The 24,788-nt window shown below is 46.0% G+C and overlaps 29 non-coding genes across 29 annotated transcripts; all 29 read right to left on the reverse strand.

The window, feature by feature from the left end:
- Positions 1–39: 39 nt before the first annotated feature.
- On the reverse strand, positions 40–121 carry trnas-aga (transfer RNA serine (anticodon AGA)). Its single transcript has one exon. It is a non-coding gene; the product is annotated as a tRNA-Ser (tRNA).
- A 911-nt stretch (positions 122–1,032) lies between these two features.
- On the reverse strand, positions 1,033–1,104 carry trnag-ucc (transfer RNA glycine (anticodon UCC)). The gene has a single exon. It is a non-coding gene; the product is annotated as a tRNA-Gly (tRNA).
- A 617-nt stretch (positions 1,105–1,721) lies between these two features.
- Positions 1,722–1,803, reverse strand: trnas-uga (transfer RNA serine (anticodon UGA)). The gene has a single exon. It is a non-coding gene; the product is annotated as a tRNA-Ser (tRNA).
- A 1,346-nt stretch (positions 1,804–3,149) lies between these two features.
- On the reverse strand, positions 3,150–3,221 carry trnag-ucc (transfer RNA glycine (anticodon UCC)). The gene has a single exon. It is a non-coding gene; the product is annotated as a tRNA-Gly (tRNA).
- Positions 3,222–3,838: 617 nt separating this feature from the next.
- On the reverse strand, positions 3,839–3,920 carry trnas-aga (transfer RNA serine (anticodon AGA)). The gene has a single exon. It is a non-coding gene; the product is annotated as a tRNA-Ser (tRNA).
- A 911-nt stretch (positions 3,921–4,831) lies between these two features.
- trnag-ucc (transfer RNA glycine (anticodon UCC)) lies at positions 4,832–4,903 on the reverse strand. Its single transcript has one exon. It is a non-coding gene; the product is annotated as a tRNA-Gly (tRNA).
- A 617-nt stretch (positions 4,904–5,520) lies between these two features.
- Positions 5,521–5,602, reverse strand: trnas-uga (transfer RNA serine (anticodon UGA)). Its single transcript has one exon. It is a non-coding gene; the product is annotated as a tRNA-Ser (tRNA).
- Positions 5,603–6,945: 1,343 nt separating this feature from the next.
- Positions 6,946–7,017, reverse strand: trnag-ucc (transfer RNA glycine (anticodon UCC)). Its single transcript has one exon. It is a non-coding gene; the product is annotated as a tRNA-Gly (tRNA).
- A 617-nt stretch (positions 7,018–7,634) lies between these two features.
- On the reverse strand, positions 7,635–7,716 carry trnas-uga (transfer RNA serine (anticodon UGA)). Its single transcript has one exon. It is a non-coding gene; the product is annotated as a tRNA-Ser (tRNA).
- A 911-nt stretch (positions 7,717–8,627) lies between these two features.
- Positions 8,628–8,699, reverse strand: trnag-ucc (transfer RNA glycine (anticodon UCC)). The gene has a single exon. It is a non-coding gene; the product is annotated as a tRNA-Gly (tRNA).
- A 606-nt stretch (positions 8,700–9,305) lies between these two features.
- On the reverse strand, positions 9,306–9,387 carry trnas-aga (transfer RNA serine (anticodon AGA)). Its single transcript has one exon. It is a non-coding gene; the product is annotated as a tRNA-Ser (tRNA).
- A 911-nt stretch (positions 9,388–10,298) lies between these two features.
- Positions 10,299–10,370, reverse strand: trnag-ucc (transfer RNA glycine (anticodon UCC)). The gene has a single exon. It is a non-coding gene; the product is annotated as a tRNA-Gly (tRNA).
- Positions 10,371–10,976: 606 nt separating this feature from the next.
- trnas-aga (transfer RNA serine (anticodon AGA)) lies at positions 10,977–11,058 on the reverse strand. The gene has a single exon. It is a non-coding gene; the product is annotated as a tRNA-Ser (tRNA).
- Positions 11,059–11,969: 911 nt separating this feature from the next.
- Positions 11,970–12,041, reverse strand: trnag-ucc (transfer RNA glycine (anticodon UCC)). Its single transcript has one exon. It is a non-coding gene; the product is annotated as a tRNA-Gly (tRNA).
- A 606-nt stretch (positions 12,042–12,647) lies between these two features.
- Positions 12,648–12,729, reverse strand: trnas-aga (transfer RNA serine (anticodon AGA)). Its single transcript has one exon. It is a non-coding gene; the product is annotated as a tRNA-Ser (tRNA).
- A 911-nt stretch (positions 12,730–13,640) lies between these two features.
- trnag-ucc (transfer RNA glycine (anticodon UCC)) lies at positions 13,641–13,712 on the reverse strand. Its single transcript has one exon. It is a non-coding gene; the product is annotated as a tRNA-Gly (tRNA).
- A 606-nt stretch (positions 13,713–14,318) lies between these two features.
- Positions 14,319–14,400, reverse strand: trnas-aga (transfer RNA serine (anticodon AGA)). Its single transcript has one exon. It is a non-coding gene; the product is annotated as a tRNA-Ser (tRNA).
- Positions 14,401–15,311: 911 nt separating this feature from the next.
- trnag-ucc (transfer RNA glycine (anticodon UCC)) lies at positions 15,312–15,383 on the reverse strand. The gene has a single exon. It is a non-coding gene; the product is annotated as a tRNA-Gly (tRNA).
- A 606-nt stretch (positions 15,384–15,989) lies between these two features.
- On the reverse strand, positions 15,990–16,071 carry trnas-aga (transfer RNA serine (anticodon AGA)). Its single transcript has one exon. It is a non-coding gene; the product is annotated as a tRNA-Ser (tRNA).
- A 911-nt stretch (positions 16,072–16,982) lies between these two features.
- trnag-ucc (transfer RNA glycine (anticodon UCC)) lies at positions 16,983–17,054 on the reverse strand. Its single transcript has one exon. It is a non-coding gene; the product is annotated as a tRNA-Gly (tRNA).
- Positions 17,055–17,660: 606 nt separating this feature from the next.
- Positions 17,661–17,742, reverse strand: trnas-aga (transfer RNA serine (anticodon AGA)). The gene has a single exon. It is a non-coding gene; the product is annotated as a tRNA-Ser (tRNA).
- Positions 17,743–18,653: 911 nt separating this feature from the next.
- trnag-ucc (transfer RNA glycine (anticodon UCC)) lies at positions 18,654–18,725 on the reverse strand. Its single transcript has one exon. It is a non-coding gene; the product is annotated as a tRNA-Gly (tRNA).
- Positions 18,726–19,331: 606 nt separating this feature from the next.
- On the reverse strand, positions 19,332–19,413 carry trnas-aga (transfer RNA serine (anticodon AGA)). Its single transcript has one exon. It is a non-coding gene; the product is annotated as a tRNA-Ser (tRNA).
- A 911-nt stretch (positions 19,414–20,324) lies between these two features.
- On the reverse strand, positions 20,325–20,396 carry trnag-ucc (transfer RNA glycine (anticodon UCC)). The gene has a single exon. It is a non-coding gene; the product is annotated as a tRNA-Gly (tRNA).
- Positions 20,397–21,002: 606 nt separating this feature from the next.
- Positions 21,003–21,084, reverse strand: trnas-aga (transfer RNA serine (anticodon AGA)). Its single transcript has one exon. It is a non-coding gene; the product is annotated as a tRNA-Ser (tRNA).
- Positions 21,085–21,995: 911 nt separating this feature from the next.
- Positions 21,996–22,067, reverse strand: trnag-ucc (transfer RNA glycine (anticodon UCC)). Its single transcript has one exon. It is a non-coding gene; the product is annotated as a tRNA-Gly (tRNA).
- Positions 22,068–22,673: 606 nt separating this feature from the next.
- On the reverse strand, positions 22,674–22,755 carry trnas-aga (transfer RNA serine (anticodon AGA)). The gene has a single exon. It is a non-coding gene; the product is annotated as a tRNA-Ser (tRNA).
- A 911-nt stretch (positions 22,756–23,666) lies between these two features.
- Positions 23,667–23,738, reverse strand: trnag-ucc (transfer RNA glycine (anticodon UCC)). The gene has a single exon. It is a non-coding gene; the product is annotated as a tRNA-Gly (tRNA).
- A 606-nt stretch (positions 23,739–24,344) lies between these two features.
- Positions 24,345–24,426, reverse strand: trnas-aga (transfer RNA serine (anticodon AGA)). Its single transcript has one exon. It is a non-coding gene; the product is annotated as a tRNA-Ser (tRNA).
- Between the last annotated feature and the right edge of the window lie 362 nt (positions 24,427–24,788).

Consider the following 24,788-nt stretch of genomic DNA (forward strand, 5'->3'; position numbering starts at 1 on the left):
TCCAACAGCGATTTGCGCCGAGAGATTAAAACTGTCATTCGTTGTTGGCAGGATTCGAACTTGCGCGGGGAGACCCCAATGGATTTCTAGTCCATCGCCTTAACCACTCGGCCACAACAACCACTCTGGACTTTCCCTTTAGATCCACGCATAGTCAACAACATATGGAGCCTCGGTTTTCCCTTTCACAAACTGCCTCAAAATCCCTGTTTCAAAAAGCCTTCTTTTTTTCCATGGGCCATATTACCCTCAATACACACCTTGAAATGAAATGAAATGGAGGGAAATATGTGCTAGCCATGACAGAAAATGTATAGCAACTCTGAGTGCAAGAAAGGAACCTTTGCCTTCTGAGATGAGCTGTGTCAATTACTGCAGGCTGTTGCGAACTGCATGTAACCCTCAAAGTTCAAAGAGAATGTACTTCTTGTGTGGAAAATGTTCAGCTCACACATTCTGAGAGTTGAAGACGAGGTCAGCAGAAGTTATGCTGATGGAAATACCGGCTAATGAACCCGGGGCCTCATACATGCAAAGCATGCGCTGTACCACTGAGCAACATCCCCTGTGCATGCTGAGCACACAAGACAATCGTCGAACCAGTACTGTCTGGGGGCCAATGATGACATTGCTCATAACTAATAAGTAGTGCTCTCGATGACGATACAATATCTTGAACAGCTGAGAAAAGTCTGTGAGTCACCGGATTGACACGGGGAGACGAGCCGCTGAGTGTGTAAGCGCTCAGGAAATTGGAAAGTCTTTGCAAGCAACTGACCTGCTTTCCAGGATCAAACTCCAACAATTCAGCAGATGCAACATGAGAAATAACGATATTGGCAGTATACGAAGCTGCTCAGGGAAAACCCAATGCATTTCAAGTCCATCGCCTTAAACACCCGGCCACGACAACCCAACATGTCGCTGTACCCCTCCTCCACTGCCAGCAGTTTGTACCTAATGTCTGTCAACCAAATCGTAGCTGAAGGTTGTAAGCTTTCTTGGCTGCAAGATGCAAATATAATGCTCAGTTGCGATGGCCAGGAATCGAACCCGGGTCAACTGCTTGGAAGGCAGCTATGCTCACCACTATACCACCATCGCCTGTATGACCCCAACTCCGGGGGAGGGATGAAAACTTTTCCTATCTCTCTAATGACCAGTGGCAACATTTGACTGGAGGAAAACTTTTTAATATTACAGTTATCCATAATTTAACATGGATCGAAAGCGGTAGAGGTCGTGGGATGCGCCTTTGCTTTGCAATATAACAACAACCGTTGTGTAAGGTGCCTTCCATGTCTCATACTGATAACATTTAGGAAAGAACAACACAAGCAGATTGTGTACTCTGGAGGACGCCAAGAAACCAGCTGCGATAGCTGGGAATCAAAACCAGGTCAACTGCTTGGAAGGCAGCTATGCTAGCCACTATACCACTATCGCTACATGGAGAGGGGTTTTGTGTAGCAAAGCTTGTGCTCGGATTGGACTGCAGCAAGTAGCTGTCAACTGCTGTTGATGTAGCCATCAATGACCCATATTTACTAAGATTGTGCAAGAACATTTGAAGCCACGCAAGGAAGCTTGTTAAGCAGAAGATCACACTCTCTTTAACACGTCTTCAGTTTCTTCTGCTACTGCAGGGACCTGCATACCTCACTACTCCAAAGTTTCTGTAGTCCAACAGCGATTTGCGCCGAGAGATTAAAACTGTCATTCGTTGTTGGCAGGATTCGAACCTGCGCGGGGAAACCCCAATGGATTTCAACTCCATCGCCTTAACCACTCGGCCACAACAACAACGCTGGATGCACTCCTTAGATCCACGCATAGTCAACAACATATGGAGCCTCGATTTTCCCTTTCACAAACTGCCTCAAAATCCCTGATTCAAAAAGCTTTCTTTTTTTCCATGGGCCATATTACCCTCAATACACACCTTGAAATGAAATGAAATGGAGGGAAATATGTGCTAGCCATGACAGAAAATGTATAGCAACGCTGAGTGCAAGAAAGGAACCTTTGCCTTCTGAGAAGAGCTGTGTCAATTACTGCAGATTGTTGCGAACTGCATGTAACCCTCAAAGTTCAAAGAGAATGTACTTCTTGTGTGGAAAATGTTCAGCTCACACATTCTGAGAGTTGAAGACGAGGTCAGCAGAAGTTATGCTGATGGAGATACCGGCTATTGATCCCGGGGCCTCATACATGCAAAGCATGCGCTGTACCACTGAGCAACTTCCCCTGTGCGTGCTGAGCACACAAGACAATCGTCGAACCAGTACTGTCTGGGGGCCAACGATGACATTGCCCATAACCAATAAGTAGTACTGGCCATATTACCCTCAATACACACCTTGAAATGAAATGAAACGGAGGGAAATATGTGCTAGCCATGACAGAAAATGCATAGCAACGCTGAGTGCAAGAAAGGAACCTTTGCCTTCTGAGAAGAGCTGTGTCAATTACTGCAGGCTGTTGCGAACTGCATGTAACCCTCAAAGTTCAAAGAGAATGTACTTCTTGTGTGGAAAATGTTCAGCTCACACATTCTGAGAGTTGAAGACGAGGTCAGCAGAAGTTATGCTGATGGAGATACCGGCTATTGATCTCGGGGCCTCATACATGCAAAGCATGCGCTGTACCACTGAGCAACATCCCCTGTGCATGCTGAGCACACAAGACAATCGTCGAACCAGTACTGTCTGGGGGCCAACGATGACATTGCCCATAACCAATAAGTAGTGCTCTCGATGACGATACAATATCTTGAACAGCTGAGAAAAGTCTGTGAGTCACCGGATTGACACGGGGAGACGAGCCGCTGAGTGTGTAAGCGCTCAGGAAATTGGAAAGTCTTTGCGAGCAACTGACCTGCTTTCCAGGCACAAACTCCAACAATTCAGCAGATGCAACATGAGAAATAACAATGTCGGCAGTATACGAACCTGCTCAGAGAAAACCCAACGCATTTCAAGTCCATCGCCTTAAACACCCGGCCACGACAACCCAACCACTATCCTTGTCCCAACATGTCGCTGTACCCCTCCTCCACTGCCAGCAGTTTGTACCTAATGTCTGTCAACCAAATCGTAGCTGAAGGTTGTAAGCTTTCTTGGCTGCAAGATGCAAATATAATGCTCAGTTGCGATGGCCAGGAATCGAACCCGGGTCAACTGCTTGGAAGGCAGCTATGCTCACCACTATACCACCATCGCCTGTATGACCCCAACTCTGGGGGAGGGATGAAAACTTTTCCTATCTCTCTAATGACCAGTGGCAACATTTGACTGGAGGAAAACTTTTTAATATTACAGTTATCCATAATTTAACATGGATCGAAAGCGGTAGAGGTCGTGGGATGCGCCTTTGCTTTGCAATATAACAACAACCGTTGTGTAAGGTGCCTTCCATGTCTCATACTGATAACATTTAGGAAAGAACAACACAAGCAGATTGTGTACTCTGGAGGACGCCAAGAAACCAGCTGCGATAGCTGGGAATCAAAACCAGGTCAACTGCTTGGAAGGCAGCTATGCTAGCCACTATACCACTATCGCTACATGGAGAGGGGTTTTGTGTAGCAAAGCTTGTGCTCGGATTGGACTGCAGCAAGTAGCTGTCAACTGCTGTTGATGTAGCCATCAATGACCCATATTTACTAAGATTGCGCAAGAACATTTGAAGCCACGCAAGGAAGCTTGTTAAGCAGAAGATCACACTCTCTTCAACATGTCTTCAGTTTCTTCTGCTACTGCAGGGACCTGCATACCTCACTACTCCAAAGTTTCTGTAGTCCAACAGCGATTTGCGCCGAGAGATTAAAACTGTCATTCGTTGTTGGCAGGATTCGAACTTGCGCGGGGAGACCCCAATGGATTTCTAGTCCATCGCCTTAACCACTCGGCCACAACAACCACTCTGGACTTTCCCTTTAGATCCACGCATAGTCAACAACATATGGAGCCTCGGTTTTCCCTTTCACAAACTGCCTCAAAATCCCTGTTTCAAAAAGCCTTCTTTTTTTCCATGGGCCATATTACCCTCAATACACACCTTGAAATGAAATGAAATGGAGGGAAATATGTGCTAGCCATGACAGAAAATGTATAGCAACTCTGAGTGCAAGAAAGGAACCTTTGCCTTCTGAGATGAGCTGTGTCAATTACTGCAGGCTGTTGCGAACTGCATGTAACCCTCAAAGTTCAAAGAGAATGTACTTCTTGTGTGGAAAATGTTCAGCTCACACATTCTGAGAGTTGAAGACGAGGTCAGCAGAAGTTATGCTGATGGAAATACCGGCTAATGAACCCGGGGCCTCATACATGCAAAGCATGCGCTGTACCACTGAGCAACATCCCCTGTGCATGCTGAGCACACAAGACAATCGTCGAACCAGTACTGTCTGGGGGCCAATGATGACATTGCTCATAACTAATAAGTAGTGCTCTCGATGACGATACAATATCTTGAACAGCTGAGAAAAGTCTGTGAGTCACCGGATTGACACGGGGAGACGAGCCGCTGAGTGTGTAAGCGCTCAGGCAATTGGAAAGTCTTTGCAAGCAACTGACCTGCTTTCCAGGATCAAACTCCAACAATTCAGCAGATGCAACATGAGAAATAACGATATTGGCAGTATACGAAGCTGCTCAGGGAAAACCCAATGCATTTCAAGTCCATCGCCTTAAACACCCGGCCACGACAACCCAACATGTCGCTGTACCCCTCCTCCACTGCCAGCAGTTTGTACCTAATGTCTGTCAACCAAATCGTAGCTGAAGGTTGTAAGCTTTCTTGGCTGCAAGATGCAAATATAATGCTCAGTTGCGATGGCCAGGAATCGAACCCGGGTCAACTGCTTGGAAGGCAGCTATGCTCACCACTATACCACCATCGCCTGTATGACCCCATCTCCGGGGGAGGGATGAAAACTTTTCCTATCTCTCTAATGACCAGTGGCAACATTTGACTGGAGGAAAACTTTTTAATATTACAGTTATCCATAATTTAACATGGATCGAAAGCGGTAGAGGTCGTGGGATGCGCCTTTGCTTTGCAATATAACAACAACCGTTGTGTAAGGTGCCTTCCATGTCTCATACTGATAACATTTAGGAAAGAACAACACAAGCAGATTGTGTACTCTGGAGGACGCCAAGAAACCAGCTGCGATAGCTGGGAATCAAAACCAGGTCAACTGCTTGGAAGGCAGCTATGCTAGCCACTATACCACTATCGCTACATGGAGAGGGGTTTTGTGTAGCAAAGCTTGTGCTCGGATTGGACTGCAGCAAGTAGCTGTCAACTGCTGTTGATGTAGCCATCAATGACCCATATTTACTAAGATTGTGCAAGAACATTTGAAGCCACGCAAGGAAGCTTGTTAAGCAGAAGATCACACTCTCTTTAACACGTCTTCAGTTTCTTCTGCTACTGCAGGGACCTGCATACCTCACTACTCCAAAGTTTCTGTAGTCCAACAGCGATTTGCGCCGAGAGATTAAAACTGTCATTCGTTGTTGGCAGGATTCGAACCTGCGCGGGGAAACCCCAATGGATTTCAACTCCATCGCCTTAACCACTCGGCCACAACAACAACGCTGGATGCACTCCTTAGATCCACGCATAGTCAACAACATATGGAGCCTCGATTTTCCCTTTCACAAACTGCCTCAAAATCCCTGATTCAAAAAGCTTTCTTTTTTTCCATGGGCCATATTACCCTCAATACACACCTTGAAATGAAATGAAATGGAGGGAAATATGTGCTAGCCATGACAGAAAATGTATAGCAACGCTGAGTGCAAGAAAGGAACCTTTGCCTTCTGAGAAGAGCTGTGTCAATTACTGCAGATTGTTGCGAACTGCATGTAACCCTCAAAGTTCAAAGAGAATGTACTTCTTGTGTGGAAAATGTTCAGCTCACACATTCTGAGAGTTGAAGACGAGGTAAGCAGAAGTTATGCTGATGGAGATACCGGCTATTGATCCCGGGGCCTCATACATGCAAAGCATGCGCTGTACCACTGAGCAACTTCCCCTGTGCGTGCTGAGCACACAAGACAATCGTCGAACCAGTACTGTCTGGGGGCCAACGATGACATTGCCCATAACCAATAAGTAGTACTGGCCATATTACCCTCAATACACACCTTGAAATGAAATGAAACGGAGGGAAATATGTGCTAGCCATGACAGAAAATGCATAGCAACGCTGAGTGCAAGAAAGGAACCTTTGCCTTCTGAGAAGAGCTGTGTCAATTACTGCAGGCTGTTGCGAACTGCATGTAACCCTCAAAGTTCAAAGAGAATGTACTTCTTGTGTGGAAAATGTTCAGCTCACACATTCTGAGAGTTGAAGACGAGGTCAGCAGAAGTTATGCTGATGGAGATACCGGCTATTGATCTCGGGGCCTCATACATGCAAAGCATGCGCTGTACCACTGAGCAACATCCCCTGTGCATGCTGAGCACACAAGACAATCGTCGAACCAGTACTGTCTGGGGGCCAACGATGACATTGCCCATAACCAATAAGTAGTGCTCTCGATGACGATACAATATCTTGAACAGCTGAGAAAAGTCTGTGAGTCACCGGATTGACACGGGGAGACGAGCCGCTGAGTGTGTAAGCGCTCAGGAAATTGGAAAGTCTTTGCGAGCAACTGACCTGCTTTCCAGGCACAAACTCCAACAATTCAGCAGATGCAACATGAGAAATAACAATGTCGGCAGTATACGAACCTGCTCAGAGAAAACCCAACGCATTTCAAGTCCATCGCCTTAAACACCCGGCCACGACAACCCAACCACTATCCTTGTCCCAACATGTCGCTGTACCCCTCCACTGCCAGCAGTTTGTACCTAATGTCTGTCAACCAAATCGTAGCTGAAGGTTGTAAGCTTTCTTGGCTGCAAGATGCAAATATAATGCTCAGTTGCGATGGCCAGGAATCGAACCCGGGTCAACTGCTTGGAAGGCAGCTATGCTCACCACTATACCACCATCGCCTGTATGACCCCAACTCTGGGGGAGGGATGAAAACTTTTCCTATCTCTCTAATGACCAGTGGCAACATTTGACTGGAGGAAAACTTTTTAATATTACAGTTATCCATAATTTAACATGGATCGAAAGCGGTAGAGGTCGTGGGATGCGCCTTTGCTTTGCAATATAACAACAACCGTTGTGTAAGGTGCCTTCCATGTCTCATACTGATAACATTTAGGAAAGAACAACACAAGCAGATTGTGTACTCTGGAGGACGCCAAGAAACCAGCTGCGATAGCTGGGAATCAAAACCAGGTCAACTGCTTGGAAGGCAGCTATGCTAGCCACTATACCACTATCGCTACATGGAGAGGGGTTTTGTGTAGCAAAGCTTGTGCTCGGATTGGACTGCAGCAAGTAGCTGTCAACTGCTGTTGATGTAGCCATCAATGACCCATATTTACTAAGATTGTGCAAGAACATTTGAAGCCACGCAAGGAAGCTTGTTAAGCAGAAGATCACACTCTCTTCAACATGTCTTCAATTTCTTCTGCTACTGCAGGGACCTGCATACCTCACTACTCCAAAGTTTCTGTAGTCCAACAGCGATTTGCGCCGAGAGATTAAAACCGTCAATCGTTGTTGGCAGGATTCGAACCTGCGCGGGGAAACCCCAATGGATTTCAAGTCCATCGCCTTAACCACTCGGCCACAACAACAACGCTGGATGCACTCCTTAGATCCACGCATAGTCAACAACATATGGAGCCTCGATTTTCCCTTTCACAAACTGCCTCAAAATCCCTGTTTCAAAAAGCCTTCTTTTTTTCCATGGGCCATATTACCCTCAATACACACCTTGAAATGAAATGAAATGGAGGGAAATATGTGCTAGCCATGACAGAAAATGTATAGCAACTCTGAGTGCAAGAAAGGAACCTTTGCCTTCTGAGAAGAGCTGTGTCAATTACTGCAGGCTGTTGCGAACTGCATGTAACCCTCAAAGTTCGAAGAGAATGTACTTCTTGTGTGGAAAATGTTCAGCTCACACATTCTGAGAGTTGAAGACGAGGTCAGCAGAAGTTATGCTGATGGAAATACCGGCTAATGAACCCGGGGCCTCATACATGCAAAGCATGCGCTGTACCACTGAGCAACATCCCCTGTGCATGCTGAGCACACAAGACAATCGTCGAACCAGTAATGTCTGGGGGCCAATGATGACATTTCTCATAACTAATAAGTAGTGCTCTCGATGACGATACAATATCTTGAACAGCTGAGAAAAGTCTGTGAGTCACCGGATTGACACGGGGAGACGAGCCGCTGAGTGTGTAAGCGCTCAGGAAATTGGAAAGTCTTTGCAAGCAACTGACCTGCTTTCCAGGATCAAACTCCAACAATTCAGCAGATGCAACATGAGAAATAGCGATATCGGCAGTATACGAAAGTGCTCAGGGAAAACCCAACGCATTTCAAGTCCATCGCCTTAAACACCCGGCCACGACAACCCAACATGTCGCTGTACCCCTCCTCCACTGCCAGCAGTTTGTACCTAATGTCTGTCAACCAAATCGTAGCTGAAGGTTGTAAGCTTTCTTGGCTGCAAGATGCAAATATAATGCTTGGTTGCGATGGCCGGGAATCGAACCCAGGTCAACTGCTTGGAAGGCAGCTATGCTCACCACTATACCACAATCGCCTGTTTGAGCCCAAATCCGGGGGAGGGATGAAAATTTTTCCTATCTCTCTAATGACCAGTGGCAACATTTGACTGGAGGAAAACTTTTTAATATTACAGTTATCCATAATTTAACATGGATCGAAAGCGGTAGAGGTCGTGGGATGCGCCTTTGCTTTGCAATATAACAACAACCGTTGTGTAAGGTGCCTTCCATGTCTCATACTGATAACATTTAGGAAAGAACAACACAAGCAGATTGTGTACTCTGGAGGATGCCAAGAAACCAGCTGCGATAGCTGGGAATCAAAACCAGGTCAACTGCTTGGAAGGCAGCTATGCTAGCCACTATACCACTAGCGCTACATGGAGAGGGGTTTTGTGTAGCAAAGCTTGTGCTCGGATTGGACTGCAGCAAGCACTGTTGATGTAGCCATCAATGACCCATATTTACTAAGATTGTGCAAGAACATTTGAAGCCACGCAAGGAAGCTTGTTAAGCAGAAGATCACACTCTCTTCAACATGTCTTCAGTTTCTTCTGCTACTGCAGGGACCTGCATACCTCACTACTCCGAAGTTTCTGTAGTCCAACAGCGATTTGCGCCGAGAGATTAAAACTGTCATTCGTTGTTGGCAGGATTCGAACTTGCGCGGGGAGACCCCAATGGATTTCTAGTCCATCGCCTTAACCACTCGGCCACAACAACCACTCTGAAAGTTCCCTTTGGATCCACGCATAGTCAACAACATATGGAGCCTCGGTTTTCCCTTTCACAAACTGCCTCAAAATCCCTGTTTCAAAAAGCCTTCTTTTTTTCCATGGGCCATATTACCCTCAATACACACCTTGAAATGAAATGAAATGGAGGGAAATATGTGCTAGCCATGACAGAAAATGTATAGCAACTCTGAGTGCAAGAAAGGAACCTTTGCCTTCTGAGAAGAGCTGTGTCAATTACTGCAGGCTGTTGCGAACTGCATGTAACCCTCAAAGTTCAAAGAGAATGTACTTCTTGTGTGGAAAATGTTCAGCTCACACATTCTGAGAGTTGAAGACGAGGTCAGCAGAAGTTATGCTGATGGAAATACCGGCTAATGAACCCGGGGCCTCATACATGCAAAGCATGTGCTGTACCACTGAGCAACATCCCCTGTGCATGCTGAGCACACAAGACAATCGTCGAACCAGTACTGTCTGGGGGCCAATGATGACATTGCTCATAACTAATAAGTAGTGCTCTCGATGACGATACAATATCTTGAACAGCTGAGAAAAGTCTGTGAGTCACCGGATTGACACGGGGAGACGAGCCGCTGAGTGTGTAAGCGCTCAGGAAATTGGAAAGTCTTTGCAAGCAACTGACCTGCTTTCCAGGATCAAACTCCAACAATTCGGCAGATGCAACATGAGAAATAACGATATCGGCAGTATACGAAACTGCTCAGGGAAAACCCAACGCATTTCAAGTCCATCGCCTTAAACACCCGGCCACGACAACCCAACATGTCGCTGTACCCCTCCTCCACTGCCAGCAGTTTGTACCTAATGTCTGTCAACCAAATCGTAGCTGAAGGTTGTAAGCTTTCTTGGCTGCAAGATGCAAATATAATGCTTGGTTGCGATGGCTGGGAATTGAACCCGGGTCAACTGCTTGGAAGGCAGCTATGCTCACCACTATACCACCATCACCTGTTTGAACCCAAATCCGGGGGAGGGATGAAAATTTTTCCTATCTCTCTAATGACCAGTGGCAACATTTGACTGGAGGAAAACTTTTTAATATTACAGTTATCCATAATTTAACATGGATCGAAAGCGGTAGAGGTCGTGGGATGCGCCTTTGCTTTGCAATATAACAACAACCGTTGTGTAAGGTGCCTTCCATGTCTCATACTGATAACATTTAGGAAAGAACAACACAAGCAGATTGTGTACTCTGGAGGATGCCAAGAAACCAGCTGCGATAGCTGGGAATCAAAACCAGGTCAACTGCTTGGAAGGCAGCTATGCTAGACACTATACCACTAGCGCTACATGGAGAGGGGTTTTGTGTAGCAAAGCTTGTGCTTGGATTGGACTGCAGCAAGCACTGTTGATGTAGCCATCAATGACCCATATTTACTAAGATTGTGCAAGAACATTTGAAGCCACGCAAGGAAGCTTGTTAAGCAGAAGATCACACTCTCTTCAACATGTCTTCAGTTTCTTCTGCTACTGCAGGGACCTGCATACCTCACTACTCCGAAGTTTCTGTAGTCCAACAGCGATTTGCGCCGAGAGATTAAAACTGTCATTCGTTGTTGGCAGGATTCGAACTTGCGCGGGGAGACCCCAATGGATTTCTAGTCCATCGCCTTAACCACTCGGCCACAACAACCACTCTGGAAGTTCCCTTTGGATCCACGCATAGTCAACAACATATGGAGCCTCGGTTTTCCCTTTCACAAACTGCCTCAAAATCCCTGTTTCAAAAAGCCTTCTTTTTTTCCATGGGCCATATTACCCTCAATACACACCTTGAAATGAAATGAAATGGAGGGAAATATGTGCTAGCCATGACAGAAAATGTATAGCAACTCTGAGTGCAAGAAAGGAACCTTTGCCTTCTGAGAAGAGCTGTGTCAATTACTGCAGGCTGTTGCGAACTGCATGTAACCCTCAAAGTTCAAAGAGAATGTACTTCTTGTGTGGAAAATGTTCAGCTCACACATTCTGAGAGTTGAAGACGAGGTCAGCAGAAGTTATGCTGATGGAAATACCGGCTAATGAACCCGGGGCCTCATACATGCAAAGCATGCGCTGTACCACTGAGCAACATCCCCTGTGCATGCTGAGCACACAAGACAATCGTCGAACCAGTACTGTCTGGGGGCCAATGATGACATTTCTCATAGCTAATAAGTAGTGCTCTCGATGACGATACAATATCTTGAACAGCTGAGAAAAGTCTGTGAGTCACCGGATTGACACGGGGAGACGAGCCGCTGAGTGTGTAAGCGCTCAGGAAATTGGAAAGTCTTTGCAAGCAACTGACCTGCTTTCCAGGATCAAACTCCAACAATTCAGCAGATGCAACATGAGAAATAACGATATTGGCAGTATACGAAGCTGCTCAGGGAAAACCCAACGCATTTCAAGTCCATCGCCTTAAACACCCGGCCACGACAACCCAACATGTCGCTGTACCCCTCCTCCACTGCCAGCAGTTTGTACCTAATGTCTGTCAACCAAATCGTAGCTGAAGGTTGTAAGCTTTCTTGGCTGCAAGATGCAAATATAATGCTCTGTTGCGATGGCCGGGAATCGAACCCGGGTCAACTGCTTGGAAGGCAGCTATGCTCACCACTATACCACCATCGCCTGTTTGAACCCAAATCCGGGGGAGGGATGAAAATTTTTCCTATCTCTCTAATGACCAGTGGCAACATTTGACTGGAGGAAAACTTTTTAATATTACAGTTATCCATAATTTAACATGGATCGAAAGCGGTAGAGGTCGTGGGATGCGCCTTTGCTTTGCAATATAACAACAACCGTTGTGTAAGGTGCCTTCCATGTCTCATACTGATAACATTTAGGAAAGAACAACACAAGCAGATTGTGTACTCTGGAGGATGCCAAGAAACCAGCTGCGATAGCTGGGAATCAAAACCAGGTCAACTGCTTGGAAGGCAGCTATGCTAGCCACTATACCACTAGCGCTACATGGAGAGGGGTTTTGTGTAGCAAAGCTTGTGCTCGGATTGGACTGCAGCAAGCACTGTTGATGTAGCCATCAATGACCCATATTTACTAAGATTGTGCAAGAACATTTGAAGCCACGCAAGGAAGCTTGTTAAGCAGAAGATCACACTCTCTTCAACATGTCTTCAGTTTCTTCTGCTACTGCAGGGACCTGCATACCTCACTACTCCGAAGTTTCTGTAGTCCAACAGCGATTTGCGCCGAGAGATTAAAACTGTCATTCGTTGTTGGCAGGATTTGAACTTGCGCGGGGAGACCCCAATGGATTTCTAGTCCATCGCCTTAACCACTCGGCCACAACAACCACTCTGGAAGTTCCCTTTGGATCCACACATAGTCAACAACATATGGAGCCTCGGTTTTCCCTTTCACAAACTGCCTCAAAATCCCTGTTTCAAAAAGCCTTCTTTTTTTCCATGGGCCATATTACCCTCAATACACACCTTGAAATGAAATGAAATGGAGGGAAATATGTGCTAGCCATGACAGAAAATGTATAGCAACTCTGAGTGCAAGAAAGGAACCTTTGCCTTCTGAGAAGAGCTGTGTCAATTACTGCAGGCTGTTGCGAACTGCATGTAACCCTCAAAGTTCAAAGAGAATGTACTTCTTGTGTGGAAAATGTTCAGCTCACACATTCTGAGAGTTGAAGACGAGGTCAGCAGAAGTTATGCTGATGGAAATACCGGCTAATGAACCCGGGGCCTCATACATGCAAAGCATGCGCTGTACCACTGAGCAACATCCCTTGTGCATGCTGAGCACACAAGACAATCGTCGAACCAGTACTGTCTGGGGGCCAATGATGACATTTCTCATAGCTAATAAGTAGTGCTCTCGATGACGATACAATATCTTGAACAGCTGAGAAAAGTCTGTGAGTCACCGGATTGACACGGGGAGACGAGCCGCTGAGTGTGTAAGCGCTCAGGAAATTGGAAAGTCTTTGCAAGCAACTGACCTGCTTTCCAGGATCAAACTCCAACAATTCAGCAGATGCAACATGAGAAATAACGATATCGGCAGTATACGAAAGTGCTCAGGGAAAACCCAACGCATTTCAAGTCCATCGCCTTAAACACCCGGCCACGACAACCCAACATGTTGCTGTACCCCTCCTCCACTGCCAGCAGTTTGTACCTAATGTCTGTCAACCAAATCGTAGCTGAAGGTTGTAAGCTTTCTTGGCTGCAAGATGCAAATATAATGCTCTGTTGCGATGGCCGGGAATCGAACCCGGGTCAACTGCTTGGAAGGCAGCTATGCTCACCACTATACCACCATCGCCTGTTTGAACCCAAATCCGGGGGAGGGATGAAAATTTTTCCTATCTCTCTAATGACCAGTGGCAACATTTGACTGGAGGAAAACTTTTTAATATTACAGTTATCCATAATTTAACATGGATCGAAAGCGGTAGAGGTCGTGGGATGCGCCTTTGCTTTGCAATATAACAACAACCGTTGTGTAAGGTGCCTTCCATGTCTCATACTGATAACATTTAGGAAAGAACAACACAAGCAGATTGTGTACTCTGGAGGATGCCAAGAAACCAGCTGCGATAGCTGGGAATCAAAACCAGGTCAACTGCTTGGAAGGCAGCTATGCTAGCCACTATACCACTAGCGCTACATGGAGAGGGGTTTTGTGTAGCAAAGCTTGTGCTCGGATTGGACTGCAGCAAGCACTGTTGATGTAGCCATCAATGACCCATATTTACTAAGATTGTGCAAGAACATTTGAAGCCACGCAAGGAAGCTTGTTAAGCAGAAGATCACACCCTCTTCAACATGTCTTCAGTTTCTTCTGCTACTGCAGGGACCTGCATACCTCACTACTCCGAAGTTTCTGTAGTCCAACAGCGATTTGCGCCGAGAGATTAAAACTGTCATTCGTTGTTGGCAGGATTTGAACTTGCGCGGGGAGATCCCAATGGATTTCTAGTCCATCGCCTTAACCACTCGGCCACAACAACCACTCTGAAAGTTCCCTTTGGATCCACGCATAGTCAACAACATATGGAGCCTCGGTTTTCCCTTTCACAAACTGCCTCAAAATCCCTGTTTCAAAAAGCCTTCTTTTTTTCCATGGGCCATATTACCCTCAATACACACCTTGAAATGAAATGAAATGGAGGGAAATATGTGCTAGCCATGACAGAAAATGTATAGCAACTCTGAGTGCAAGAAAGGAACCTTTGCCTTCTGAGAAGAGCTGTGTCAATTACTGCAGGCTGTTGCGAACTGCATGTAACCCTCAAAGTTCAAAGAGAATGTACTTCTTGTGTGGAAAATGTTCAGCTCACACATTCTGAGAGTTGAAGACGAGGTCAGCAGAAGTTATGCTGATGGAAATACCGGCTAATGAACCCGGGGCCTCATACATGCAAAGCATGCGCTGTACCACTGAGCAACATCCCCTGTGCATGCTGAGCACACAAGACAATCGTCGAACCAGTACTGTCTGGGGGCCAATGATGACATTTCTCATAGCTAATAAGTAGTGCTCTCGATGACGATACAATATCTTGAACAGCTGAGAAAAGTCTGTGAGTCACCGGATTGACACGGGGAGACGAGCCGCTGAGTGTGTAAGCGCTCAGGAAATTGGAAAGTCTTTGCAAGCAACTGACCTGCTTTCCAGGATCAAACTCCAACAATTCAGCAGATGCAACATGAGAAATAACGATATTGGCAGTATACGAAGCTGCTCAGGGAAAACCCAATGCATTTCAAGTCCATCGCCTTAAACACCCGGCCACGACAACCCAACATGTCGCTGTACCCCTCCTCCACTGCCAGCAGTTTGTACCTAATGTCTGTCAACCAAATCGTAGCTGAAGGTTGTAAGCTTTCTTGGCTGCAAGATGCAAATATAATGCTCGGTTGCGATGGCCGGGAATCGAACCCGGGTCAACTGCTTGGAAGGCAGCTATGCTCACCACTATACCACCATCGCCTGTTTGAGCCCAAATCCGGGGGAGGGATGAAAATTTTTCCTATCTCTCTAATGGCCAGTGGCAACATTTGACTGGAGGAAAACTTTTTAATATTACAGTTATCCATAATTTAACATGGATCGAAAGCGGTAGAGGTCGTGGGATGCGCCTTTGCTTTGCAATATAACAACAACCGTTGTGTAAGGTGCCTTCCATGTCTCATACTGATAACATTTAGGAAAGAACAACACAAGCAGATTGTGTACTCTGGAGGATGCCAAGAAACCAGCTGCGATAGCTGGGAATCAAAACCAGGTCAACTGCTTGGAAGGCAGCTATGCTAGCCACTATACCACTAGCGCTACATGGAGAGGGGTTTTGTGTAGCAAAGCTTGTGCTCGGATTGGACTGCAGCAAGCACTGTTGATGTAGCCATCAATGACCCATATTTACTAAGATTGTGCAAGAACATTTGAAGCCACGCAAGGAAGCTTGTTAAGCAGAAGATCACACTCTCTTCAACATGTCTTCAGTTTCTTCTGCTACTGCAGGGACCTGCATACCTCACTACTCCAAAGTTTCTGTAGTCCAACAGCGATTTGCGCCGAGAGATTAAAACTGTCATTCGTTGTTGGCAGGATTCGAACTTGCGCGGGGAGACCCCAATTGATTTCTAGTCCATCGCCTTAACCACTCGGCCACAACAACCACTCTGAAAGTTCCCTTTGGATCCACGCATAGTCAACAACATATGGAGCCTCGGTTTTCCCTTTCACAAACTGCCTCAAAATCCCTGTTTCAAAAAGCCTTCTTTTTTTCCATGGGCCATATTACCCTCAATACACACCTTGAAATGAAATGAAATGGAGGGAAATATGTGCTAGCCATGACAGAAAATGTATAGCAACTCTGAGTGCAAGAAAGGAACCTTTGCCTTCTGAGAAGAGCTGTGTCAATTACTGCAGGCTGTTGCGAACTGCATGTAACCCTCAAAGTTCAAAGAGAATGTACTTCTTGTGTGGAAAATGTTCAGCTCACACATTCTGAGAGTTGAAGACGAGGTCAGCAGAAGTTATGCTGATGGAAATACCGGCTAATGAACCCGGGGCCTCATACATGCAAAGCATGCGCTGTACCACTGAGCAACATCCCCTGTGCATGCTGAGCACACAAGACAATCGTCGAACCAGTAATGTCTGGGGGCCAATGATGACATTTCTCATAACTAATAAGTAGTGCTCTCGATGACGATACAATATCTTGAACAGCTGAGAAAAGTCTGTGAGTCACCGGATTGACACGGGGAGACGAGCCGCTGAGTGTGTAAGCGCTCAGGAAATTGGAAAGTCTTTGCAAGCAACTGACCTGCTTTCCAGGATCAAACTCCAACAATTCAGCAGATGCAACATGAGAAATAACGATATCGGCAGTATACGAAAGTGCTCAGGGAAAACCCAACGCATTTCAAGTCCATCGCCTTAAACACCCGGCCACGACAACCCAACATGTCGCTGTACCCCTCCTCCACTGCCAGCAGTTTGTACCTAATGTCTGTCAACCAAATCGTAGCTGAAGGTTGTAAGCTTTCTTGGCTGCAAGATGCAAATATAATGCTTGGTTGCGATGGCCGGGAATCGAACCCAGGTCAACTGCTTGGAAGGCAGCTATGCTCACCACTATACCACAATCGCCTGTTTGAGCCCAAATCCGGGGGAGGGATGAAAATTTTTCCTATCTCTCTAATGACCAGCGGCAACATTTGACTGGAGGAAAACTTTTTAATATTACAGTTATCCATAATTTAACATGGATCGAAAGCGGTAGAGGTCGTGGGATGCGCCTTTGCTTTGCAATATAACAACAACCGTTGTGTAAGGTGCCTTCCATGTCTCATACTGATAACATTTAGGAAAGAACAACACAAGCAGATTGTGTACTCTGGAGGATGCCAAGAAACCAGCTGCGATAGCTGGGAATCAAAACCAGGTCAACTGCTTGGAAGGCAGCTATGCTAGCCACTATACCACTAGCGCTACATGGAGAGGGGTTTTGTGTAGCAAAGCTTGTGCTTGGATTGGACTGCAGCAAGCACTGTTGATGTAGCCATCAATGACCCATATTTACTAAGATTGTGCAAGAACATTTGAAGCCACGCAAGGAAGCTTGTTAAGCAGAAGATCACACTCTCTTCAACATGTCTTCAGTTTCTTCTGCTACTGCAGGGACCTGCATACCTCACTACTCCGAAGTTTCTGTAGTCCAACAGCGATTTGCGCCGAGAGATTAAAACTGTCATTCGTTGTTGGCAGGATACGAACTTGCGCGGGGAGACCCCAATGGATTTCTAGTCCATCGCCTTAACCACTCGGCCACAACAACCACTCTGGAAGTTCCCTTTGGATCCACGCATAGTCAACAACATATGGAGCCTCGGTTTTCCCTTTCACAAACTGCCTCAAAATCCCTGTTTCAAAAAGCCTTCTTTTTTTCCATGGGCCATATTACCCTCAATACACACCTTGAAATGAAATGAAATGGAGGGAAATATGTGCTAGCCATGACAGAAAATGTATAGCAACTCTGAGTGCAAGAAAGGAACCTTTGCCTTCTGAGAAGAGCTGTGTCAATTACTGCAGGCTGTTGCGAACTGCATGTAACCCTCAAAGTTCAAAGAGAATGTACTTCTTGTGTGGAAAATGTTCAGCTCACACATTCTGAGAGTTGAAGACGAGGTCAGCAGAAGTTATGCTGATGGAAATACCGGCTAATGAACCCGGGGCCTCATACATGCAAAGCATGCGCTGTACCACTGAGCAACATCCCCTGTGCATGCTGAGCACACAAGACAATCGTCGAACCAGTACTGTCTGGGGGCCAATGATGACATTGCTCATAACTAATAAGTAGTGCTCTCGATGACGATACAATATCTTGAACAGCTGAGAAAAGTCTGTGAGTCACCGGATTGACACGGGGAGACGAGCCGCTGAGTGTGTAAGCGCTCAGGAAATTGGAAAGTCTTTGCAAGCAACTGACCTGCTTTCCAGGATCAAACTCCAACAATTCAGCAGATGCAACATGAGAAATAACGATATCGGCAGTATACGAAAGTGCTCAGGGAAAACCCAACGCATTTCAAGTCCATCGCCTTAAACACCCGGCCACGACAACCCAACATGTCGCTGTACCCCTCCTCCACTGCCAGCAGTTTGTACCTAATGTCTGTCAACCAAATCGTAGCTGAAGGTTGTAAGCTTTCTTGGCTGCAAGATGCAAATATAATGCTTGGTTGCGATGGCCGGGAATCGAACCCAGGTCAACTGCTTGGAAGGCAGCTATGCTCACCACTATACCACAATCGCCTGTTTGAGCCCAAATCCGGGGGAGGGATGAAAATTTTTCCTATCTCTCTAATGACCAGTGGCAACATTTGACTGGAGGAAAACTTTTTAATATTACAGTTATCCATAATTTAACATGGATCGAAAGCGGTAGAGGTCGTGGGATGCGCCTTTGCTTTGCAATATAACAACAACCGTTGTGTAAGGTGCCTTCCATGTCTCATACTGATAACATTTAGGAAAGAACAACACAAGCAGATTGTGTACTCTGGAGGATGCCAAGAAACCAGCTGCGATAGCTGGGAATCAAAACCAGGTCAACTGCTTGGAAGGCAGCTATGCTAGCCACTATACCACTAGCGCTACATGGAGAGGGGTTTTGTGTAGCAAAGCTTGTGCTCGGATTGGACTGCAGCAAGCACTGTTGATGTAGCCATCAATGACCCATATTTACTAAGATTGTGCAAGAACATTTGAAGCCACGCAAGGAAGCTTGTTAAGCAGAAGATCACACTCTCTTCAACATGTCTTCAGTTTCTTCTGCTACTGCAGGGACCTGCATACCTCACTACTCCGAAGTTTCTGTAGTCCAACAGCGATTTGCGCCGAGAGATTAAAACTGTCATTCGTTGTTGGCAGGATTCGAACTTGCGCGGGGAGACCCCAATGGATTTCTAGTCCATCGCCTTAACCACTCGGCCACAACAACCACTCTGAAAGTTCCCTTTGGATCCACGCATAGTCAACAACATATGGAGCCTCGGTTTTCCCTTTCACAAACTGCCTCAAAATCCCTGTTTCAAAAAGCCTTCTTTTTTTCCATGGGCCATATTACCCTCAATACACACCTTGAAATGAAATGAAATGGAGGGAAATATGTGCTAGCCATGACAGAAAATGTATAGCAACTCTGAGTGCAAGAAAGGAACCTTTGCCTTCTGAGAAGAGCTGTGTCAATTACTGCAGGCTGTTGCGAACTGCATGTAACCCTCAAAGTTCAAAGAGAATGTACTTCTTGTGTGGAAAATGTTCAGCTCACACATTCTGAGAGTTGAAGACGAGGTCAGCAGAAGTTATGCTGATGGAAATACCGGCTAATGAACCCGGGGCCTCATACATGCAAAGCATGCGCTGTACCACTGAGCAACATCCCCTGTGCATGCTGAGCACACAAGACAATCGTCGAACCAGTACTGTCTGGGGGCCAATGATGACATTGCTCATAACTAATAAGTAGTGCTCTCGATGACGATACAATATCTTGAACAGCTGAGAAAAGTCTGTGAGTCACCGGATTGACACGGGGAGACGAGCCGCTGAGTGTGTAAGCGCTCAGGAAATTGGAAAGTCTTTGCAAGCAACTGACCTGCTTTCCAGGATCAAACTCCAACAATTCGGCAGATGCAACATGAGAAATAACGATATCGGCAGTATACGAAACTGCTCAGGGAAAACCCAACGCATTTCAAGTCCATCGCCTTAAACACCCGGCCACGACAACCCAACATGTCGCTGTACCCCTCCTCCACTGCCAGCAGTTTGTACCTAATGTCTGTCAACCAAATCGTAGCTGAAGGTTGTAAGCTTTCTTGGCTGCAAGATGCAAATATAATGCTTGGTTGCGATGGCTGGGAATTGAACCCAGGTCAACTGCTTGGAAGGCAGCTATGCTCACCACTATACCACCATCACCTGTTTGAACCCAAATCCGGGGGAGGGATGAAAATTTTTCCTATCTCTCTAATGACCAGTGGCAACATTTGACTGGAGGAAAACTTTTTAATATTACAGTTATCCATAATTTAACATGGATCGAAAGCGGTAGAGGTCGTGGGATGCGCCTTTGCTTTGCAATATAACAACAACCGTTGTGTAAGGTGCCTTCCATGTCTCATACTGATAACATTTAGGAAAGAACAACACAAGCAGATTGTGTACTCTGGAGGATGCCAAGAAACCAGCTGCGATAGCTGGGAATCAAAACCAGGTCAACTGCTTGGAAGGCAGCTATGCTAGCCACTATACCACTAGCGCTACATGGAGAGGGGTTTTGTGTAGCAAAGCTTGTGCTCGGATTGGACTGCAGCAAGCACTGTTGATGTAGCCATCAATGACCCATATTTACTAAGATTGTGCAAGAACATTTGAAGCCACGCAAGGAAGCTTGTTAAGCAGAAGATCACACTCTCTTCAACATGTCTTCAGTTTCTTCTGCTACTGCAGGGACCTGCATACCTCACTACTCCGAAGTTTCTGTAGCCCAACAGCGATTTGCGCCGAGAGATTAAAACTGTCATTCGTTGTTGGCAGGATTCGAACTTGCGCGGGGAGACCCCAATGGATTTCTAGTCCATCGCCTTAACCACTCGGCCACAACAACCACTCTGGAAGTTCCCTTTGGATCCACGCATAGTCAACAACATATGGAGCCTCGGTTTTCCCTTTCACAAACTGCCTCAAAATCCCTGTTTCAAAAAGCCTTCTTTTTTTCCATGGGCCATATTACCCTCAATACACACCTTGAAATGAAATGAAATGGAGGGAAATATGTGCTAGCCATGACAGAAAATGTATAGCAACTCTGAGTGCAAGAAAGGAACCTTTGCCTTCTGAGAAGAGCTGTGTCAATTACTGCAGGCTGTTGCGAACTGCATGTAACCCTCAAAGTTCAAAGAGAATGTACTTCTTGTGTGGAAAATGTTCAGCTCACACATTCTGAGAGTTGAAGACGAGGTCAGCAGAAGTTATGCTGATGGAAATACCGGCTAATGAACCCGGGGCCTCATACATGCAAAGCATGCGCTGTACCACTGAGCAACATCCCCTGTGCATGCTGAGCACACAAGACAATCGTCGAACCAGTACTGTCTGGGGGCCAATGATGACATTTCTCATAGCTAATAAGTAGTGCTCTCGATGACGATACAATATCTTGAACAGCTGAGAAAAGTCTGTGAGTCACCGGATTGACACGGGGAGACGAGCCGCTGAGTGTGTAAGCGCTCAGGAAATTGGAAAGTCTTTGCAAGCAACTGACCTGCTTTCCAGGATCAAACTCCAACAATTCAGCAGATGCAACATGAGAAATAACGATATTGGCAGTATACGAAGCTGCTCAGGGAAAACCCAACGCATTTCAAGTCCATCGCCTTAAACACCCGGCCACGACAACCCAACATGTCGCTGTACCCCTCCTCCACTGCCAGCAGTTTGTACCTAATGTCTGTCAACCAAATCGTAGCTGAAGGTTGTAAGCTTTCTTGGCTGCAAGATGCAAATATAATGCTCTGTTGCGATGGCCGGGAATCGAACCCGGGTCAACTGCTTGGAAGGCAGCTATGCTCACCACTATACCACCATCGCCTGTTTGAACCCAAATCCGGGGGAGGGATGAAAATTTTTCCTATCTCTCTAATGACCAGTGGCAACATTTGACTGGAGGAAAACTTTTTAATATTACAGTTATCCATAATTTAACATGGATCGAAAGCGGTAGAGGTCGTGGGATGCGCCTTTGCTTTGCAATATAACAACAACCGTTGTGTAAGGTGCCTTCCATGTCTCATACTGATAACATTTAGGAAAGAACAACACAAGCAGATTGTGTACTCTGGAGGATGCCAAGAAACCAGCTGCGATAGCTGGGAATCAAAACCAGGTCAACTGCTTGGAAGGCAGCTATGCTAGCCACTATACCACTAGCGCTACATGGAGAGGGGTTTTGTGTAGCAAAGCTTGTGCTTGGATTGGACTGCAGCAAGCACTGTTGATGTAGCCATCAATGACCCATATTTACTAAGATTGTGCAAGAACATTTGAAGCCACGCAAGGAAGCTTGTTAAGCAGAAGATCACACTCTCTTCAACATGTCTTCAGTTTCTTCTGCTACTGCAGGGACCTGCATACCTCACTACTCCGAAGTTTCTGTAGTCCAACAGCGATTTGCGCCGAGAGATTAAAACTGTCATTCGTTGTTGGCAGGATTTGAACTTGCGCGGGGAGACCCCAATGGATTTCTAGTCCATCGCCTTAACCACTCGGCCACAACAACCACTCTGAAAGTTCCCTTTGGATCCACGCATAGTCAACAACATATGGAGCCTCGGTTTTCCCTTTCACAGACTGCCTCAAAATCCCTGTTTCAAAAATCCTTCTTTTTTTCCATGGGCCATATTACCCTCAATACACACCTTGAAATGAAATGAAATGGAGGGAAATATGTGCTAGCCATGACAGAAAATGTATAGCAACTCTGAGTGCAAGAAAGGAACCTTTGCCTTCTGAGAAGAGCTGTGTCAATTACTGCAGGCTGTTGCGAACTGCATGTAACCCTCAAAGTTCAAAGAGAATGTACTTCTTGTGTGGAAAATGTTCAGCTCACACATTCTGAGAGTTGAAGACGAGGTCAGCAGAAGTTATGCTGATGGAAATACCGGCTAATGAACCCGGGGCCTCATACATGCAAAGCATGCGCTGTACCACTGAGCAACATCCCCTGTGCATGCTGAGCACACAAGACAATCGTCGAACCAGTACTGTCTGGGGGCCAATGATGACATTTCTCATAGCTAATAAGTAGTGCTCTCGATGACGATACAATATCTTGAACAGCTGAGAAAAGTCTGTGAGTCACCGGATTGACACGGGGAGACGAGCCGCTGAGTGTGTAAGCGCTCAGGAAATTGGAAAGTCTTTGCAAGCAACTGACCTGCTTTCCAGGATCAAACTCCAACAATTCAGCAGATGCAACATGAGAAATAACGATATTGGCAGTATACGAAGCTGCTCAGGGAAAACCCAACGCATTTCAAGTCCATCGCCTTAAACACCCGGCCACGACAACCCAACATGTTGCTGTACCCCTCCTCCACTGCCAGCAGTTTGTACCTAATGTCTGTCAACCAAATCGTAGCTGAAGGTTGTAAGCTTTCTTGGCTGCAAGATGCAAATATAATGCTCGGTTGCGATGGCCGGGAATCGAACCCGGGTCAACTGCTTGGAAGGCAGCTATGCTCACCACTATACCACCATCGCCTGTTTGAACCCAAATCCGGGGGAGGGATGAAAATTTTTCCTATCTCTCTAATGACCAGTGGCAACATTTGACTGGAGGAAAACTTTTTAATATTACAGTTATCCATAATTTAACATGGATCGAAAGCGGTAGAGGTCGTGGGATGCGCCTTTGCTTTGCAATATAACAACAACCGTTGTGTAAGGTGCCTTCCATGTCTCATACTGATAACATTTAGGAAAGAACAACACAAGCAGATTGTGTACTCTGGAGGATGCCAAGAAACCAGCTGCGATAGCTGGGAATCAAAACCAGGTCAACTGCTTGGAAGGCAGCTATGCTAGCCACTATACCACTAGCGCTACATGGAGAGGGGTTTTGTGTAGCAAAGCTTGTGCTCGGATTGGACTGCAGCAAGCACTGTTGATGTAGCCATCAATGACCCATATTTACTAAGATTGTGCAAGAACATTTGAAGCCACGCAAGGAAGCTTGTTAAGCAGAAGATCACACTCTCTTCAACATGTCTTCAGTTTCTTCTGCTACTGCAGGGACCTGCATACCTCACTACTCCGAAGTTTCTGTAGTCCAACAGCGATTTGCGCCGAGAGATTAAAACTGTCATTCGTTGTTGGCAGGATTCGAACTTGCGCGGGGAGACCCCAATGGATTTCTAGTCCATCGCCTTAACCACTCGGCCACAACAACCACTCTGAAAGTTCCCTTTGGATCCACGCATAGTCAACAACATATGGAGCCTCGGTTTTCCCTTTCACAAACTGCCTCAAAATCCCTGTTTCAAAAAGCCTTCTTTTTTTCCATGGGCCATATTACCCTCAATACACACCTTGAAATGAAATGAAATGGAGGGAAATATGTGCTAGCCATGACAGAAAATGTATAGCAACTCTGAGTGCAAGAAAGGAACCTTTGCCTTCTGAGAAGAGCTGTGTCAATTACTGCAGGCTGTTGCGAACTGCATGTAACCCTCAAAGTTCAAAGAGAATGTACTTCTTGTGTGGAAAATGTTCAGCTCACACATTCTGAGAGTTGAAGACGAGGTCAGCAGA

This window comes from Labrus bergylta, chromosome 15 (assembly GCF_963930695.1).
Source record: "Labrus bergylta chromosome 15, fLabBer1.1, whole genome shotgun sequence".
Classification (NCBI taxonomy): Eukaryota; Metazoa; Chordata; class Actinopteri; order Labriformes; family Labridae; genus Labrus; species Labrus bergylta.